Source organism: Acomys minous, assembly GCF_964271855.1.
Source record: "Acomys minous genome assembly, chromosome: 20".
NCBI lineage: Eukaryota > Metazoa > Chordata > Mammalia > Rodentia > Muridae > Acomys > Acomys minous.
In genome coordinates this window covers 9,578,769-9,599,879 of record NC_140502.1, presented here as the reverse complement: position 1 = coordinate 9,599,879, position 21,111 = coordinate 9,578,769, and the positions used below count along the sequence as shown (strand labels likewise).

General features: G+C 38.2%; 1 long non-coding RNA gene across 1 annotated transcript; it reads left to right on the top strand.

Moving 5' to 3' along the window:
* The first annotated feature begins 9,694 nt into the window (after positions 1–9,694).
* Positions 9,695–14,350, top strand: LOC311591289. The gene is made up of 3 exons (XR_014777053.1): positions 9,695–9,928; positions 10,046–10,168; positions 13,279–14,350. It is a non-coding gene; the product is annotated as an uncharacterized lncRNA (long non-coding RNA).
* Positions 14,351–21,111: the final 6,761 nt, after the last annotated feature.

The following is a 21,111-nucleotide window of genomic DNA, read 5'->3' as shown; positions in this document are numbered from 1 at the left end:
GTCTGAGGAAATGCAGTTTTTTTTCAAGTGTATGTCCACTAGATGGCCCCACACCCTTGAGTATATAAGCAGGACAAATTAGTTTATTGGATTATTTTTAAAAGACACAAGATTGAGAGGAGTCTGGAAGTAGGGGCAAGAATGAGAGTGGATATGATCAAAACTCATTAGTTGAACCCACAAAATTATCAAAAAATTTAATATATTTAATAAAAATAAGTTATTTGTTATTAGGCCCATGCACCAATGCATCTCTCAACCTGTGTCTCAAAAGCTTTTATTAGCAGTAGATGGGGATTAACATAGGGACCCATGATTGACCAAGGTGTAGAGAATAAGAGACTTCAGAACGCTCAGAGTTAGAGTGAAATTACAAACCACACATCTTCTTCTCCCAAATTTCAGGGGTCATTATGGAAGAGGGAATGGAAAGAGTACAAAGCCAGAATCAGTAGATAAAGTCAGGAACTACAGTGTATTCTGAACAGCCAACTCACAGAAGTTGTGACATCATGAACAAGACATGTAAACCCAAGCTAGACAAAACACCAGATTTGAAAGGAAATTTCAGTACACACTACCTTCTTTATCCTTGGAGCTATTGTTACTTGCTGCTTTCTAGGAGAGACTTGAATTGCTGTGAGTGTTTAGCCCCTGGAGTTCAGCATAATAACGAAGAACTTCACTACCTGCTCTTGGGAGGCAGAGGGAGGTGGATCCCTTTGAGTTTAAGGCCTGCTTGGTCTTCATAGTAAGTTTCAGGATAGACAGAGCTGTATAGTGAGAGCCTTCTTGGAAACAAACACACAAACAACTGAATGGATGGATAAATAAATAAATAAATAAATAAATAAATAAATAAGAAGTCACCAATGGTAAGTCAACCATGCTCCAGTGCTAGAACCTATGTCCAAAAAGAACATTTGAGCAGCATGAATTGGTCTTAAAGGGCTTAAAAAACTGACACAAAGTTGAGTCGATAGGAAATAGTGGTGGACTTTGGAAGAATTGGAATTTAGTAACATAAGAAATTCTCAAAGATCTAATAAAAGTTTCCTTAAATATAAAAGAATTTAGCAAGTTAATACATTGTGAAGTAATGCATATCACTTGTGATCTTAAAAAGTAAAACAAGGTCTCCGATGTAGGGAAAACATTTCTGTGACATTGTACTTACCTACCAGGCATTATACCCTCAATTCAACCTCCAGCAGTGGAGAAAATAAGTATCCCCAAGTTAACTTTTCTCTCAACAAGGCTCTTTCTAGCTTCTTTTAAAGCTTAACTTGTGTCCACATGGTGCGTCTTTGTTCCTAGCAGTAAGTCTGCAGTGGTGTTCTCCAAGATAAAGAAATGGTAGGCATGGGGTCAGGTTGTGTCAGACATATTTTTTTTATTTTTTATTTTTACTTTATTAATTTATTCTTGTTACATCTCAATGGTTATCCCATCCCTTGTATCCTCCCATTCTTCCCTCCCTCCCATTTTCCCTTATTCCCCTCCCCTATGACTGTTCATGAGGGGGATTACCTCCCCCTGTATAAGTTCATAGGGTATCAAGTCTCTTCTTGGTAACCTGCTGTCCTTCCTCTGAGTGCCACCAGGTCTCCCCCTCCAGGGGACATGGTCAAAGGTGAGGCACCAGAGTATGTGAGAAAGTCATATCCCACTCTCCACTCTACTGTGGAGAATGTTCTGTCCATTGTCTAGATCTGGGTAGGGGTTTAAAGTTTGCCGCCTGTATTGTCCTTGGCTGGTGCCTTAGTTTGAGCGGGACCCCTGAGCCCAAATCTGCCTATCATAATGCTCTACTTGTAGGCTTCTAGGACCCTCTGGATCCTTCTACTTTGCCATTCTCCCATGATTCTCTCATCTAGAGTCCCACTAGAATGTCCTCCCCTCTGTCTCGGTTTCCTGGTAAGTGAAGGCTTTCATGGGACATGCCCCTTGGGCCAATATGCAGATATAAGTGAGTCAGACATATTTAATCCCATTGTCACAACTCTAGATCCAAATAAAAGTCTCCAGGCCCTAAGAAATTTCTTGAGATCTCATCTGACACTCATTTGACTGTTTCATGTTGTATAAATTGAACACTTGTGTGCATTTCCCTATCAATATGTACACATTAAAACCTAGTCCTTTGGGATCTGGAAAGATGTTCAGTCATTAGGCATGCTTGTTGCTTTGCAGGGGACCCATGTTGGTCAGCACACAACTGCCTATAACCCTAGCTCTGAGCCAACATCCACTATTGGCTTCCACAGGTATTTGCACACACATGGTAGTGTGTGTGTGTGTGTGTGTGTGTGTGTGTGTGTGTGTGTGTGTGTGTGTTTGCATGCGCGCAAGAGCGCGTGTGTGTTATGTGTATTATATACACATAAATACATTATTTTAAAATAAATATTTTTAAATTCCAGAGAAGAGACTAGAGCACAGATATTAAAAGAAGGATGCTTTATATTCGATTCCCCCACAGGTAATATCAGTTGGGACTTATGACCTCTCAAATGGTAAGCCAATAAACTTGCTTTATTCTAAACTGCTGCATTCATGACAAGTCACTCAAGATTCAGAGGGGAGTGAAGCCAACAGATGAAGGCCAGGACTCTTTTCATATTTTATTAACAATGGGACCCAAGAGAAAAATCATAAATACTTTTTTCATTATTACAAAAACATGCCTCATCAAAAGTAACAGTGAAGAAAGGATTATTGTTGCCCACAGTTTAAAGCAGAAGCCAGTATGTTGAGCAATTCACAGTGGCAAAAGCATCTACAATCCAAAAACAGAGTATGATAGATGCTTTCTGCTACTCAGATCCCTGTCTCTGTTTGTACAGCCCTAATGGAGCTAATTACAATGCGTGGATATTCCCACCTCAATTCCTTTTAGGCATGCCCACCAGCCCCTCTCCTAGTTGATGCTGGATTATTTCCAGTAGATAACTATAAACATTACAACCTTCTTGTGGCCACACAAGATCTTGAAGTGGGCTACATATATATCTTTGTTATGTATTCATTTTTTTCAAGACATAGTTTCTCTGTGTAGCCTTGGGTGTCCTGGACTTGCTTTCATAGACCAGGCTGGCCTCACAGAGATCTGCCTGCCTCTGCCTCCCCAAGTGCTGGGATTACAGACATGCACCACTGCATCTGGCTTATGTAGTCATTTTTACTATATAATAAATGTATACTGCTGGGAATAAATAGTGCTGTGTTCTGTGTTTTCATCACTGTAGCAGGAGTCATGGCTTGGAGAGTGACTGGCCCCTCTGCCTTGTCAAGTTGGACTCATAAGAACATTTTAGTTTTGTCTGCAGCCAACCTGTAGTGTGGCTGTACTGAGGATGCTCATATATGATTCCGAATGATTGGACATCACCAGAAAAATGTCATTTCTTTTCCTGACTGCTCCTGGGATTTGGACTCTGAGGGAGGCATGGGCCTAGTGATGAGATACTGCTTGCTTCTCTGTTCCCAGAGGGAGAGCATGCAGCTGTGGAACTGTGAGGGACACACCTATGTCCCAGCACTGGCAACACCAATTAGGCACCTTCTACCAGGGGTAATATTGAGTCACATGGACATGAGGGTCTCCGTACTGAATGTGAGTGGGGACTTGGATATGGACTGTGAGACCCTTCTCCTCCTAATCTAGAGAGCTCACAGACCTATGAGCTCCCTTCAATGTGTGGACATATGCTTGCTCGAGATATGCACACTCAACCAAAACTTTAGATTTAGGGGCAGTCCCTGGACATGATTAGCATGTCTTCTGGTATTTTAGTTTCAGGGCCAGTCCCAGAGAAATCCCTACAACAGTTCTTCTTTTTAACCAACCTCAGTGTGATCTCATATTAAGACAGGAGAACAGATTCTGAGTGTTAGGAGAAGGATATTTCTCTGCCAGGCTTAAAGAGAAACAGGTTGCTGTGTTTCCTCCAACCCAATCAGAATCCACTCTTGGTTACAAGTCCCAGATGTGGTTCCAGACTGATGGCCTGTAGCATATAAAGCTGGTGACATGAGTGCACTCACCTGAAATTTGTCATCCCTCTTTCCCCTGTTTCTCCTGAGGGGAGAAACAAGTGGTCTACATGCCCAAGGGGCTGCTTTCCACCACACAGAGTCTCCAAGTGGCACTGTCTTACTAGGATTGGCTCTGTACACTGTATTTCTGAGGACTATAATAAGACAGAGGCATAGCAAATGATTCTCTGTCCTCATATGTATTGTTGCCACTCATAGGGATTTGGACCATTCCAACAGTTGTTTAGTGCAAACATGTTTGCTGACATGTTAGAAGGTCTGCAGAACACAGGCTGCAAAACCAGATTTGAGGGTAAGTTGCTGGCTCTGTCTCCCTCAGCCTCATTGACCTGGGCAAGTTACTTTCCCTTATAGACTTGTTCTGATATGAAAATCTCCTGCTTAGTAACCAATCATTTTTAGTGATCAATTAGTAACCAATATTTACCAGTTGTCCATCACAATCCCAGTGCCTGAAGTTGAGGACTACCATAAAGGCCTGTTGTAGCAGAAGCTTTCAATGTATCTTGTTCACATTGTGTAGATCAGAAAACTGTGATCATTACTGGAAATAAGACAAGGTTATAAGCCTCAAAGACCTACCTCCAGTAGCTTATGTATACCAACTAGACACATGTATCCAAGGTTCTTCAAATTTCCCACTGGATACCAAGTATTCAAAATACGAGCTCATCTGGACCATTTCACATTCACACCACAGCAACCATTGATGTAACTCTCTATGAGCAACTTTAACCTTGATCCTTTACTCAATGGGAACTTAGCAGCCTGAAACTCTAAATAATGCCAAAGAGAAACATTCCCAAGCTCCTTTCAGAAAGCATCACAAATCTCTGTAAAGCTAATAGTAGCTGCCATACACTTCTACAATAGATAGTACTAACTTTATTAAAGTGTTTCATTTCTGTGGCTTTGATAAAATACCCCAATAAAAAGCAACTTTAGGTAGGGGTTGGAAATAAAGACAACTTTCTACGCCATTTTTAGGGGATGGCTGATATTGTTTTTCTTTTTCTTTGGAGGCATGATCTCAAACTCATACGTAGGCTAGAATACCACTGAATTCCTGATTTTCCCTCCATGTCCTTAGTGCTGTCATTACAGATGTGCACACCAGTTACGTGGTTCAAACCAATACTATGCTGGTCAATCAATCTTCCATTTGAGCAACATACCTAACTTCTTGATTTTTTTTTGTTCATTTCAAATATAAATTTCTCCTAAGATCTTAAGATCTGCAAAACTTTATTATTTGTAAATTCATTGGAAAGTATTTACTAGGTAGCATAGGAAAATGTGCCAGAATTAAAAACACATGAGGAAAATACTCATGCCAAGCAATTTTTTAAAGGTAGTTTTTGGCTAATATTGATCTTGAATTTAGGAAGTAGAAAGATGACACATTTTATTACTGTATTATAGATGACATTATTTAACATGTGAAAAGTGTACCATTTTAATATACCTTTAATAATGCTATAAAGCAGAGCTAATAAGGTACAATTAATATGGTTTGTTTGTTGTTCTGATTTTTGAGAGATTCGCATATAGCCTAAGGTGGCCTTGAACTCACCGTATAGCTGAAGACCATCTTGAATCTTGATCCACTTGCCTCCACTTTCCCAAGTAGGATTACAGGCATGCATCACCACATTTGGTTCAATTGTGTCTGAGATTCAGTCTGTGGTATTATGCACGAAAAGCAAGCATTCTGAATATTAAGCTATATTATTTTTCACTGGTGATAATTTCCTGATTTAAAACAGGAATTTATTAAAAGGACCCGGTTTTGTCTTAGGAGATATTTTAAGATGAGGAAAATGAAAGGAAATGAATGCCATGACTCACACAGTGTTCTGTTAACTTAAGTTGGCCTGTGGAGGACTTGCGTTTATCTCATGTTCCAGTCAGAATGGATTTGGGCCTTCACCTTTTTCCTCTAGCTAACCCATAGTATTCTTTCAAGGTGCATGGAGGATTGTCTTACATCTAGCTAGATCTGAAAGAGAAGGCCTGCCTTGGCCATTGTAAAGGGGCATGTTTCCTCTTTAGTACATCAGGTAGGAGCTGACCAAAGTTGGCACATGAGCAGGATGTGGTCACCAAGGCCCTAGTTCAAAGTACACGGAGATCTGAGCATGGTGGCACATGCCTGAAATCCAAGAACTCTGGGATGCAGAGGCAAGTGGATCGCTATGAGTTTGAGGCCAGCCTGGTCTACAGAGTGAGTCCAAGACATCCAGCACTACACAAAGAAACCCTGTATTGAAAAAAAACCTACATACTGCATGCTCACCACTGTTTTCTGGTGAAAGAAAGTCAATGAAAATAAGTTTGCAGCCTAGCCAAATATCCTGCTTTCTCTAGGTTTCCTGACTGTGTATGTAACAAAAAACAGTATCTTGCCTTCCTGCCAATGGAGGAATTTATTTCTTTAATTTGTTTCACATTATTTTGTCACAGCAATGAACCAAGTAACAGCACAATACCATTATACTGGATAGAAAGAAATATAAGCTCCCACCCCCACCCCCACCCAGGTTAGAAAGAATAATATGTACCCTCTTGACCTCTTCTCACTATTGTATTTGAAACTCTAAATATTCTAGCACTTTCAGATGATACACTACGGTGCTGTATGGATTTTGAATTTAACTCGTGTGCATGGTGAGAGATAGGGATATGGTTTTGCTCTCCAACATGTGAAAATTAATTCCCCAGCATCATCAGTTAATTGAGTTGTTTTACTCCCCAAAGTATATTTGACATGTTAGCCAAATTTAGGAGCTGCAAGTAGCTTATTTGCCTACCTATTCTATTCTTTAGTCTCCATGTCTGCACAATATGTGAATTTGATATATATAGTCTTTACCACATTAAGGTATGTTGGTATGCATATGAGGAAGAGTATGATATTCTGATTCATCTGCACAGTGTTAGTGGCCAATACAGGGAGGTTAGAAAGTGCATGACCTTGAAATTTTATGATTTTTAACTATCTGCCCAGAATGGTAGAACGGACTAACAGATTTTTACCAGAAATGTCCTGACTACTGTCAAGTTTTTATGAAGTCTGCACCAGTTAAACATATTGGTGATATACTGAGGGTCATCAATATGTTTCCATGTCATGTTCAAAACAGTAATCAGTTAAACAATCATTGAAATTATGAACCCACAGTGAGTGAAGTAAACTACACTAGTCCTGTGCAAAGTTAGCCCTGTCAATATGGGAAAAAGAGCGCTCACCAGGCCTCACATTTTACTGCTGAGCAATAGCTTATTCACCACTCCGGAAAGCTTGTTGCACAACCATTATTACTGCCGCCATATTCACAGCAGACAGGAAATGCAACTACCATAAAGGCCCATCAACTGCTGACTGCATAAAGAAAATTCAGTGTAAATCTACAATGATATTTTATGCAGCCACAAAAATAATAAAATTATGTATGCAAGAGTGGAATTCTGGATCACTTGATAGGCCTATTTTAGTTTGTTTATTCACTAATACTCTAATAACAACAGCTAGCAAATAGAATCAGCTTAGATGTGAATGAGTGATGGCTGGATAATGAAAACATGATACGTGTACACAACGGAATGTTATTTAGGTATTAGGAAAACTAAACAATTATTCTGAGTTAGGAAACCCAAACACAAAAATAGAAAGGTCACTTATCTCTCTCGTTTGTGAATGTTAGATTTGAGTCTTCAGATATGTGTATTTCATTTGAAATATACTTAAAGGTAGGAAATTAATAAAGCCCCATGGTAGGGGGCATTGAGAGTATTAGAGATTTTTAAAAAATGGTATAAAATTTTAAAGCATTAGTGGAAAAAGAAAGGGCTAAATTGGGGTTGGATGGTTGGAAATTGGGGTAGAAGAAGGAATATAGAAAGTTATAAATAACTATAAGGTGATTATGGAACAGAGCTTATGGAAGTATTCTGATTTGACTTTAAGGCCCACTCCATGAGATGGAACTTGTGTGACCAAGAATGAGAGACTAAATAGCCCAGAGACTTAGGATTAAATAAATCATTTATGGTCTTTAAAAAGAAGTATAAATTACTCCTAATGATATTCTGTTATACTAATAGATTATTGCCTTATTCAGTCATCGTCAGAGAAGATTCCTCCTGCAGCAGATGGAAATTAATGCAGAGACTCACAACCATGCGTCATAGCTCAGGGAACCCTGTGGAAGAGGAGGTAAAAATAGTGTGAAGGCCAGAGGGGGTGGACAACAGCAGGAGACCAAATCCTCTAAATCAATTAATCAAGGCACATATTCACTCACAAAGACTGAAGCAGCAAGGACAGCACTTACATTGTTTGGCACCATGTATTCTGTGTATATATCATAGCCTTTAGTTTATTATTTTTACAGTACTATTTTATTTTAGGAGTGGGTCTCTGAATCTTGTGTTTGTCCTTAGGACACATTTCCTTTCAAAGTGTTGTCATGTCTTACTTCTACATGATTGTTTATTCTTTATATTATTACATTTTATTTTTACCATGTTTTGTTGTTATCTCATAGAAGTATATTCTTTTTCTAATGAGAGACAAAAAGGAAGTGAAACCAAAGGGTTTTAAAGGTGATGAGGAACTGGAGGGGACCACAGAGGGGAAACTATGATCATGGTACATGGTACAAGAAAAGAAATGTTTTCCACAAAAGGAAAAACAAAAATATCATAACTACAGAGTTAATATTTCCTCAACAATGACAACTATTTTCTCACTAAAATTAAATAATGAATGTTTTTTATAAAATAGCTTTCTTAGTATTAAACATTATTATACATAAAATACAGAATAAAATTAAGTGCGACAACATAAAAAAAGAAAATACCACACAGAAAGGGGAACACTCCTCCACTGTTGCTGGGAGCGCAAACTTGTACAAATACTTTGGAAATCAATCTGCTGCTTTCTCACACAATTTAAAATAGTGCTACCTCAAGACCCAGCTACAACACTCCTCGGCATATACCCAAAAGACACTCCACCATAGAACAATCTTGTTTCCTCAACCATGTTCATGGCAACCTTATTTGTAATAGCCAGAAGCTGGAAAAAGCCTAGAGATCCTTCAACAAAACAATGGGTGAAGAAACTGTGGTACATTTACACAATGAAATACTACTCAGCTATTAAAAACAACAAAATCATGAAATTTGTAGGCAAGTGGGTGGGACTAGAAAAATCATCCTGAGTGAGGTAGCCCAGACTAAGAAAGACACTTGCGATATTTAGTCACTTCTAAGTGGATTTTAGCCATATAGTACTGGATAAGCACACTACAATGTACAGATCCAAAGAAGGATCCAAGGGAGGATGCTTAAGTGTCACTCAAATGGGTAGTTAGAATAAACACAATGGTTGAAGAGAAGTAACAAAGCAGGAGAGGAACACAGAGAGATATGAGGATGGAGATCAGACCTGGGGAGTTTGACGGTGGGGGGACAAAAGCTCGGTAAAGAAAAGAGAAAGTTTGGCAAGGCATCTCTGTGACAATTTTGAGTCCCAAGTCAGAGCAAACTCTTAGGTGGGGAACCGGGTATCAGAGGGACTCTAGCAGAGCCTCCAAGTAACAGGTGCCATAGAGACTGAAGAGGACATCATCTAACTAGAAAAGTCTCCTAATAGTCAGACTTCTTCCTTTCTGACTTGGTTCCCCTTGATCTCCTGTAGTTCTCTTATTCCTGCAGCTCAAACCTCAAGCACTGTATTGAAGAGATATGGGAAAAGTGGTTAGCCTTGAATTGTCCGTGATTTTAGTAGAATTGCTTTGGGGTTCCTTTCCATTAAGTTGATGTTAGCTATCAGCTTGCTGTATGGGGCCTTTCTTATGTTTAGGTATGGACCTTGTATCACTGATCTTTCTAAGTCTTTAATCATGAAGGGGTATTGGATTTTGTGAAAGGCTTTTTCTGCATCTAATGAGATGATCGTGCAATGTTTTTTTTCTTTCAGCTTGTTTATATGGTGGATTACATTGATGGATTTTTTTTGCATGTCTAACAACCCTGCATCACTGGGATGAAGCCTGCTTGATTGTGGTAGATGATATACCTAGGGTGTTCTTGGATTTGGTTTGTGAGTATTTTATTGAGATTTTTCACATCGATGTTTATGAGTGAAATTGGTCTGAATTTTCTTCCTTTGTTGAGGCTTTGTGTGGGTTCAGCATCAGAGTGATGGTGAATTCATAGGATGAGTTTGGTAATGTTCCTTCTTCTATTTTGATGATTTCTTCAATTTCCTTAGGGGTTATAGGACTGTTTAAATGGCTTACCTGCTATTGATTTAACGTTGGTATATGAAAGCTATCAAGAAAAATAATCAATTTCTCTTACATTTTACAATTTTGTGGAATACATACTTTTGAAGTAAAACCTAATGATTTCTTGGATTTCCTCAGTGTCTCCCTTTTCCTTTCTGATACTGTTAATTTGGATACTCTTCCTCTGCCTTTTAGTTAGTTTGGCTAAGGGATTCATCTATTTTGTTGATTTTCTCAAAGAACCAACTCTTGGTTTTATTGATTCTTTGTATTGTTCTCTTTGTTTCTAATTTATTAATTTCATCCCTGAGTTGGATGATTTTCTGTCATCTACTCCTCTTTGGTGTGTTTTCTTCTTTTGTCCTAGAGCTTACTGATGTGCTGTTAAATTGCTAGTATGGGAATCTGCCCAATTCCTTTATGAAGGTGCTTAGTACTATAAAATATCCTCTTTGCACTGCTTTCATTGTGTCCTAAAAGTTTAGGTATGCTATGCCTTCATTTTCATTTAATTCTAGAAATTCTTTAATTTATTTATTTATTTCATCTCTGACCCTGTGGTTGTTGAGTAGGAAGTTGTTCAGATCCCATGAGTTTGTAGGCTTTCTGTTTCTTTTTTTTGTTGAGCTCCAGCTTTAATCCATGGTGGTCTTATAAGATGCAAGCAGTTATTGTAATCTTCTTGTATATGTTAAGGTTGGTTTTGTGACCAAGTCTATGGTAAATTTTGATGAAGATTCCATGAGGTGCTGAGACACAGCTGTTTTCTTTTGTGTTTGGATGAAAAGCTCTGTAGCTATCTGTTAGGTCCATTTGATTCACTGCATATTAGTTTCATTATTTATCCATTTAGTTTCTATCTTGGTGATCTGTTAACTAGTGACGGTGAGGTGTTGAAGTCTCCCACTATTGATGCATGGGATGTGTTGTATGATTTAAGCTTTAGTAATGTTTCTTTTACAAATGCACGTACCTTTGCATTTAGAAGCATATGTTCAGAATTGAGATGTCATCTTGTGTATTTTTCCTTTGATGAGTATGGAGTATTATTCCCCCATCTCTTTTAATTAGTTTTGATTGAAAGTCTATTTTATTAGATAATAGTGTGGCTACTCTGGCTTGCTTCTAGGAACTGTTTGCTTGAAATACCTTTCTCCAATACCTATCTTTATTGATGAAGTCTGCTTCTTGTATGAAAGAGAATGATGAGTCCTGTTTTTGCATCTATTCTGCTAGCCTGTGTCTTTTTATTGGGGAGTTTAGGCCATTGATGTTGAGCAATATTAATGACCAGTCTTTTGAATTCCTATTGTTTTGATGTTGGTGTGGTAGAATGTGTGTGTATGTGTCCTTCCCTTCTTTCTTTTGGTTTTGTGGATGTGGGTTATTTTTCATGTGTTTTCCTAAGGGTAGTTAGCCTCCTTGCATTGGACTTTTCCTTCCAGTATCATCTGTATGCCTGGATTTGTGGTTAGGTACTGTTTAAATTTGTTTTGTCATGGAATATCTTCTTTTCTCATCTATGGTGATAGAACATTTACTGAGTATAGTAACCTGTGCTGACATCTGTGGTCTCTTGATGTCTGCAGGACATCTGTTCAGTCCGTTATGGTTTTCATAGTCTCTGTTGCAAAGACGGTGTAATTCTGATAGGTTTATCTTTATATATGGCTTAACATTTTTCCTTTGCAGCTTTTAATATACTTTCTTTGTTCTGTATGTTTAGTGTTTTGATTATTATATGATAAAGGGATTTTCTTTTCAGTCTCAATATATTTGGAATTCTGTAACGCTTCTTGTATGTAGAAGTTTTAGTGTCACTTATGTATACTATCATGTCATCTGAGAATAGCAATACTTTGACTTCTTCCTTTCTAAGTTGTATCTTGCTTATCTCCTTTAGTTATTTCACCAAAGACTTGAAAATAAACCCACATTCAGTAAACCTTATAAAAGAGAAATTGAGGCATAGCCTTGAATGCAATGACACAGAGACAACTTCCTGAACATAACATCAATAGCTCAGATACTAAGATCAACAATTAATAAATAGGACCTCTTGAAACTAAAAAACGTATGTAAGGCAAAGGGCACTGTCAATTGGCCAAAATGGCAACCTATAGAATGGGAAAAGATTTTCACCAGCCCCTTATCTGACAAAGGGATGATATCCAAATTTTGTAAAGAACTAAAGAAACTAAACATCAACAAACCAAATGACTCAATTAAAAATGGGGTACAGGAATAAAGAATTTATAATCAGGAATCTCTAATGACTAAGATGCACTATGAGAAATGTGCAACATTCCTAGTTATCAGAATAATGAAAATTAAAATAACTCTGAGATTTACTCTTACACCAATTAGAATGGCTAAGACCAGTAAGAGAAATGACAGTTTATTCTGGCAAGGAGGTGGAGTAAGGGGAGCACTCCTTCATTGATGATTGGAGTACAAACTTGTACAATAACTGTGGAAGTCAATCTGGAAGTTCCTCAGAGAATAGGGAATAGCTCTACCTCAGGACACAGCTATACCACTCCTGGGAATATATACAAATTATACCACAAGGACACTTACTCAACTACATTCATAGAAGCTTTATTCATAATAGACAGAAACTGGAAACCACATAGATGTCCCTCACCAGAAGAACAGATAAAGAAAATATGGCACACTTACACAATGGAGTAGTACTTAGCAATTAAAAACAATGGCATCATGTAATTTGCAGAAAATTGGTGGAAATATAAAACATTATCCTGAGTGTGGTAACTGTGGATGCTTTGATCTTTTATAAATCTATTTTATTGGGGGATCTTTAATGTTTCTACCTCCCTTACAACCCACCTACTCTAAATAGGAAAGAAAGAAGATTAATAGGGACTCAGTTCATTGGCATGATACCACTCTTTGTTGTCAGGATTCCAGAAGACCCATTGAACAGAAAACCATAAATTCAACAAAAGTGATGGCAACCACAGCATCCAGAAATGGAACCTCAAGGCATTTTCTGTATCATTTCTCTCTAAGAGCACCTTGAAGCGAAGAGATGAACAGCTAAGTAATTCAAAGTGACACAAAAACCAAAAGGGATTGATCTTTGTTATTTAGACATTTATACTCTCTCATAGTCCATACAAGATGTTTTGAAACTGCCAAAGACCATGCTTATGCATGAGGCAGTTCCTCTTCTAGTGGACAAATACCACATGCCTCTCACAAGTCTGTTTTCAGCAGACAAACATCACACACCCTCCCACAAGTCTGTTCCACATGTCACACTTGGTATCAAAACAAAAACATGCTCACATCCACTACATCACCCAAACCCAGAAAGAAAAACTTGATATGTACTCACTTATGAGTGGATATTAGCCATAAAGTGAAGAAAAAATCATCCTACAATCCATAGATCAAAGAAGCTAAGTAACAAAGAAGTTTTGAGGGAAACTTGGAGCTCACTAAAAAGGAGAAATGAAATAAACATCAGAAGTTTACTCAGCATGGTGATGGCTGGGTGGTGGAGGTGCTGAATGGGGCCAGCGGGGATCGGGTTGTTGGAGTGTAGAGGAAAAGAGTACTGGAAGAGAGAACTGTAATGAAGGAAGTATCTCTTTGATGAGCTAGAAACCAAAGACAATGGAAACTTCCAGGAATCTATAAGGATAAACACATCTAAGAGTCATGGGACTATAGAATATGAAGCATGAACTGGCAATTCTCTGTAACCAGTCAAGATTTACAGTGGAACCTTAGATGCACAATTTGTCCTGCCTCAAAGATGAGCAGGAGTTAAAGATGGAACAGACATTGAGGGAATGGCCAACAAATTACTGGTCCACTTTGAGGCCATGCCTTTAAGAGAATCTACTCCCTGACACTGTTAATGATATTCTGCTATACTTTCAGACAGGAGCCAAGAATAACCGTCATCAGAGGCTCTAGCCAGCAACCTTAAGAAACAGATGCATTTATCTACAGCTAAACATTAGGCAGAGCTTTTGGAATACTACATAAGAGGTAAAGACGTATTGAAAGAAACAGAGAGGTCAAGGACACCACAAGAAAACCTATAGGACTAACTAACCTGGTCCAATACGTGTTCACAGAGACTGAGTTGTCAACCATAGAGCCTGTATGAGACTGATCTAGGCCCTCAGCACATATGTAACAAATGTGTGGCTTGGTCTTAATATGGGACTCCTAATAACAAGGGTTGTCTCTGATTCTGTTGCCTCCCTTTGGATCCTGTTCTCCTAACTGAGCCACCTCATAAAGTCTCAATAGTAGAAGATGTCCCTAGTCTTACTGCAACTTGGTATGCCAAGGCTGATTGATTCCCATTAGAAGACTCCTCTTTTCTGAGGAGAACATGGGAGGGGCAAATGGGAAGTTGGAAGGCAGCGAATGAGAGGAGAAGCTATGACTGGGATGTAGAGATGTAAAGTAAGTAAATAATTAATTAAAAATTAATTACATCTTACACAGAAACGATAATCCTAAACACCATAGGCTAGCAAATAAAAGCCCAGTCCTAGGAAATTATTTTTTTCAGAATTACTGTTTAATGAGTTCCCATAATCCCAAATTACTACAGATTATACCAATGCTGTAGGTTATAATACAAGACTTGACAATAATACCTTATTGATAAAGACATTATGTATATGAGTCAGGGAACATGGAAATATTAAGCTGATACTGACCTGGAAGTTTCATCCCGTCAGTGTCAACTGACACTGAAAGTTCTTGAAGGTGTTTTGCATTCTGTCAAGGAAAATCATCTGTCAAGGAATCATCAAACTTACAAAGTTTTGAACCCCGAGCTACATAATGACCGGCTTGACAGTGTATATTGTCTGGTACAATAATGTCATAAACCTCAGGAACGTCACCAACTATTCCATGATTGAATTTAAGACACATTCCACAAGATGAAACTAATACTGGGACCATGATTGCACTAAGAATCTGAGGCTAGAGGAGTCATCAACCCTAGGGGAGAACCACACTTTTATTATGATAAATGAACATATTAAACTGAATACTAATGGCCCATAGATCTCTAATCTCTCATCAGAACAGTTTTTATTTATAATAGACAATGACTAATACAGACACCCACAACTGGTCAATGTACAGAAAATAAGGGCCTATGAAGTCATCAGCACTAAATAAAACATGTAAGTGTACCCAACCCTTAAGGCTCATGGATCACAGCAGAAAAGAATTTGGAAGTACTTTAAGACCTAGAAGTAACTAAAGTGTCCTCCAGACAGCAGGGAAGCCACACATATGGACACAATGTATTTGTGTCAGCATGTCTAAGCCCTATGCAACCTCAGTCCAAACCAAATCACAGCATAGACATGGGATATGTAAATAAGACTCCACCCCCAAGATAACAGCTATTAAAAATTGATAGTTTGAAATGCAGGTTTATCATAATTTGGTGAAAGACATCATGTCCATGAATACATAAACAACACAGTTTAGACTTGAGAGATGAGAGGGGGAAAGGAAAATCAGTTCAGTAGAAAGAGAAGGGGATGGATCTTGGAGGAGTTAGGGGAAGCATGCATGTAGTTGTTGTTTTTTTTTAATCACTGTAGAAAATTCACGAAGAACTAATAAAAATAAGTACAAGAAAATGCATTGATACTTTGGAGAGAATAGACGTAATTGGAAATCACTATGTTAAGGGAAATAAGCCAGATTTACAATTCAAATGTCACATGTGTCCAGAGTCTAAATTAAATATTACATATATGTGTGTACATTTTGTATTTATATATTTTTAGATGATTTAACTAGAAATGGAGGAAGGAAATTGAAAAGGTAGCAGAATATACTTAATGTTATTCTATAAAAGTGAGTCGCTGGAGAAAGAAAGAAAATAATCTTATGTGAAATGTGTAGGACAGTGAGTCTGATAACTGATAAAAAGCCAAATGTGAGGACACATATGAATAAAGATGCCACAGTGAAACCCATTACTCTGTATGCTACCTTTAAAAAAAAAATCAAAAGACTCAGTAGCAATGAAAGTGAACTGAGTCTTTATGTTGAGATCATGGAGCGAATGGAGGCGTTAAGCTGGTGCAAAATGCAGAAGAGACTTGTGGGAAGTTGCTGAGCAGGGCAGAGCCTTCGCTGTTCTGAGAAGTGAAACTCAACCAGGATGCTGGGGCCCCGTTTCTCAAGATCTCTGTCACAATAAGTTTATTTTGAGACCTCACCTCAATGTGGATGGGAAATGTTTAAGAAAACTTACTTGTGAGCTGGGCGCTACCGTGAGAAGGACTGGCACTAGGTAGGGAACAGACATTAAAGTTTCCTAGTCACAGATCCATCTGGTCTGGGTCACAATGGCTGTCATCAAGAAACAAAGAGTAGAAAGTACTGGTCAGCATTTGAGGAGATGGACCCTATATACCATAGTGTGGATATAAATGAGTGCGACCACAGTGAGAAACTCCCATGAAGGTTCCTAATAATAGCATGACCAAGTCAGCATACTGTAGAGAAATTTACACATCATGTTTGCTGAGGGGCTACTCAAAATAGTGAATATATGATATCAGCTTAGATGCTCATCGATGGGTAGAAAAAGAAATTTTTTCATGAGAGGTTTTATCTATTTATACCGAATAAAATTATAAACTTTGAACCAAAAAATAGATCAAACTGTAGATTATCATTTTTCTGTGCGTTGTCTCCCAATTTAACATGTGCAGTTACATGAGAACTGTCAGTTACATAAGAAACTATTTTTTTGAATTTCTTCATTCAACATATTTATAAATTTTAATTTATTATAATTTATCCAGATTACATCCTGATTGTTATCCCCTGGCTTAGATCTTACTGTCCCCACCCTCCCACCCTCTTCTGCCCTACTGTCTTCTGACAGAAGCGGACCCCCCCCCATCATGTGAGCACAGCAGATCATATCTCATCCAGATAGCCTGCTTCCTCTTCTGTATGCCCGTAAGGCCTCCCCAGCAAGGGGAAGTATCAAATTGGGGGCACCAGAATTCATGTCAGAGGCAGTCCCTCCTCCCCCCACAACCACGGAGAATGAGCTGTCCATTGGATGTATCTGAACAAGGGATATAGGTTCACTTCATGTATTGTTCTTGGTTGGTGCAATAATTTGTGCAGGTCCTCCCGGGTCTAGATCCACCGCTCTTGATGGTCTCCTTGTGGGGAATCCTGAATCCTCCGGGTCCTTACATCACTTGAGTTTTTATCTTAGCCATTCTGGTAGGTGTAAGATGGAATCTCAGTTGTTTTGATGTCCACTTCTCTGATGACTAAGGACACTGGCCATTTCTTTTGATGTTTCCCAGCCATTAGATAGTCCAATGTTTAGAATTATCTATTTAGCAGCATAACCATTGTTTAATTGGATTATTTGGTTCATTTGTGTTTAATTTCTTTTTTATATTAGTCCTATGCCAGATATAGGGTTGGGGAAAATCTTTTCCCAGTCTGTGGGCTGTCATTTTGTTCTGTTGGCAGCATCCCTTGCCTTACAGAAGTTTTTCAGTTTCAAAAGGTCCCATTTGTCAATTGCTGATCTTAGAGCCTGGACTGTTGGTGTTCTGTTCAGGAAGTTGTTTCCTGTGCCAATGACTTCGAGGCTTTTCCGAACTTTATCTTTTAATAGATTTAGTGTGTCTGGTGTTATGTTGAGGTCTTTAATCCATTTGGATGAGAGTTTTGTACAGGGTGATAAATATGGACTATTTGCATCTTTCTACATGTAGATATCCAATTAGTCCAGCACCATTTGTTGAAGATGCTGTTTTTTCCCATTGTATGGATTTGGCTTCTTTGTCAAAGATTTAAGTGTTTGAAGGCATGTGGGTTTACTTCTGGATCTTCAATTTAGTTCCATTGATACATCAATCTGTTTTAAAGCCATTACCAAGCAATTTTTATTACTGATGCCCTGTATTAGAGTTTGACATCAAGGATGGAAATACTTCCATAAGATCTGTTATTGTCTAGGATTGTCTTAGCTATTTGAGGTCTTATGTTTTTCCACATGAAACTGAGAATTGGGTTTTTTTTTCAAAATCTGTTTAAAAATGTGTTGTTGGCTTTTTTATGGGAATTGCATTGAGTCTATAGATTTCTTATGGTAAGCTGGCCATTTTTACTGTGTCAATCCTATCAATCAATGCGCATGGAAGATCTTTCCACCTTCTAATATCTTCTTCAATTTCTTTATTCAGTGACTTGAGTTTTTTTCATACAAGTTATTAAGCAAGTATTTGCTTGTTTAAAGATACACCATATTTTATGGTTTTTTATGGCTATTGTGAAGGTGTTGTTTCCCTACTTTCTTTCTAAGCACTTTATCTTTTGTAAACAACATGGCTACTAATTTATATTTAGTTGACTTTGTATCCAACAACGTTGCTGAAAGTGCTTATCAGCTGTAAGAGTCCATGGATTGATTTTTTTATAGTCACTTGGGTATACTATCATATAATCCATGAGTAGTGATACCTTGATTTCTTCATTTCTAATCTGTATCCCCTTGATCTCCTTTAGCTGTCTTATTGCTCTAGCAGAGACTCAGAGTAGCAGGGGCCATAGAGACTGAAGAGAATACCCTCTAATGAGACAAGTCTCCTAGTAGTCAGACTTCTTTATTTCTGATATATTTTCTCTGAACTCCTTAAGTTGTCTTATCGCTCAAGCTAAAACTTCAAGTACTATATTGAAGAGATATGGAGAATGTGAGCAGCCTTGTCTATTCTCTGATTTAGAGGAATTTCTTTGAATCTCTCAATTTATTTTATGTTGGCTATTGGATTGCTGTATAAAGCCTTTATTATGTTTAGAAATCTACCTTGGATTGCTGATCCATTCAAGACTTTAAAAATGAATGGGTGTTAGATTTTGTCAAATGTTTTTCAGCACCTAAGAGATAATCACGTGGGTTTTTTCCCTTTCAGTTTGCTTATATGCTGGATTACATTGGATTTCTGTATATTGAACCACCCCTGCATGCCTAGGATGAAGCCTACTTGGTTATGGTGAATTATATTTTTAATGAGTTCTTGGATTCTGTTTGTGAGTATTTTATTGAGTAGTTTTACATCAATGTTCATAAGAGAAATTGGTCTGGAATTCTCTTTCTTTATTTGGTCTTTGTGTGGTTTGGGTATCAAGGTGATTGTGGTCTCCTAGAATGAGTTAGGTAATGTTCCGTCCATTCCTATTTTGTGAAATAGTTTAAAGAGTATTGGTATTAGCTTTTTTTAGAAGGTCTGATAGAATTCTGTATTGAATCTATCTGGCTCTGGGCTTTTTTGTAGTTGCTGCTGCTGCTGCTGCTGCTGCTGCTGCTGCTGCTACTACTACTACTGCTGCTGCTGTTGTTAGGAGACTTTTGATGACTGCTTCTATTTCCACAGGATATGTAGGATTATTTACTTTGTTTACCCAATCTTGATTCAACTTTGGTAAGTTGAGTCTATCTAGAAAATTGTCCATTTCCTTTAGATTTTCAAATTCTGGGGCACATAGGCTTTTGAAGTAAGACCGAATGAGTATTTGGGTTTCCTCATATCTATTCTTATGTCCCTTTCTTCTTTTCTGATGTTGTTGATTTGGAAAGTGTCTCTCTGCCTTTTAGTTAGTTTGTCAAAGGGTTTGTTTATCTTACTAATTTTCTCAAAGAACCAGCTCTGAGTTTCATTGATTCTTTGAATTATTCTCTCTTTCTAATTTACTGATTTCTGCCCTGAGTTTGATTATTTCCAGCAATCTACTCCTCTTGGGTGTGTCTGCTTCTTTGTTTCCTAGGGCTTCCAGATGTGCAGTTAAGTTTCTTGTATGTGGTGTTTCAAATCTCTTTATGAAGGAATGCTATGAGCTTTCCTCTTATCACTGCTTTCGGTTGTGTCCTACAAATTTGTGCATATTGTGCCTTCACTGTCATTGAATTTTAGGAAGTCCCTAATTTCTTAATGATGCTCATTAATTAATGGTGAAATAAGGGACTTGGCCTTGTTATTAGGCTCCTTTGGAGTTTCTCTGGCCTGAGGTGCTGAACTTCCTTCTTTATGCAGGAAATATATTTGGGTTTCCATGGCCCCATTGAACAAAATGGTCCCTGGGGGATTTCAGAGCTTGTCTCGGCCTATAAGGTGGGTTTCTGCACGAATGTAGGTGAGAATGAGGTGGTAATTTTATCAGATGCATAGTGGAGGTCAAGTTTGCTGCTGACCTTGAACATAAACCCACAACTTTCCTGATCATCATTCTTATTCTCATTCTTCCCCCTTCATTTCTATTTCTTAATTCCTACAGTGTGATTGGCTCAGAAGCCCTAGATCCTCAAGCAAATCACATGCCAGGATCTCAGCTGAGAACCTGTGTCAGGTTCAATATTATTAGACAGACTGTCTAAGGCTACCTCACCTGGGACCAGAAATTCCAGGGTGTCACTGGCTTCTGACAACACCTGAGGATTACTTGTGTAATAGTGATAGGATCTGAACCTCCACCCACAGCTGGAGAACATCAGACCCACTTACAGACAACCTAGTGGATACATATTGTGAGTCCAGGGATCTGGAGAACTTCTCATCTTCCTTAGTTAAAATGAATCTGTTTAATTTCTTTTTTTAAATTTTCTTTTTTTATTAATTTATTCATATTGCATGTCGATTGTTAGCCCTTCCCCTGTTTCCTTCCATTCCTCCCTCCCTCCCACTTCCCCCCTTCTCCC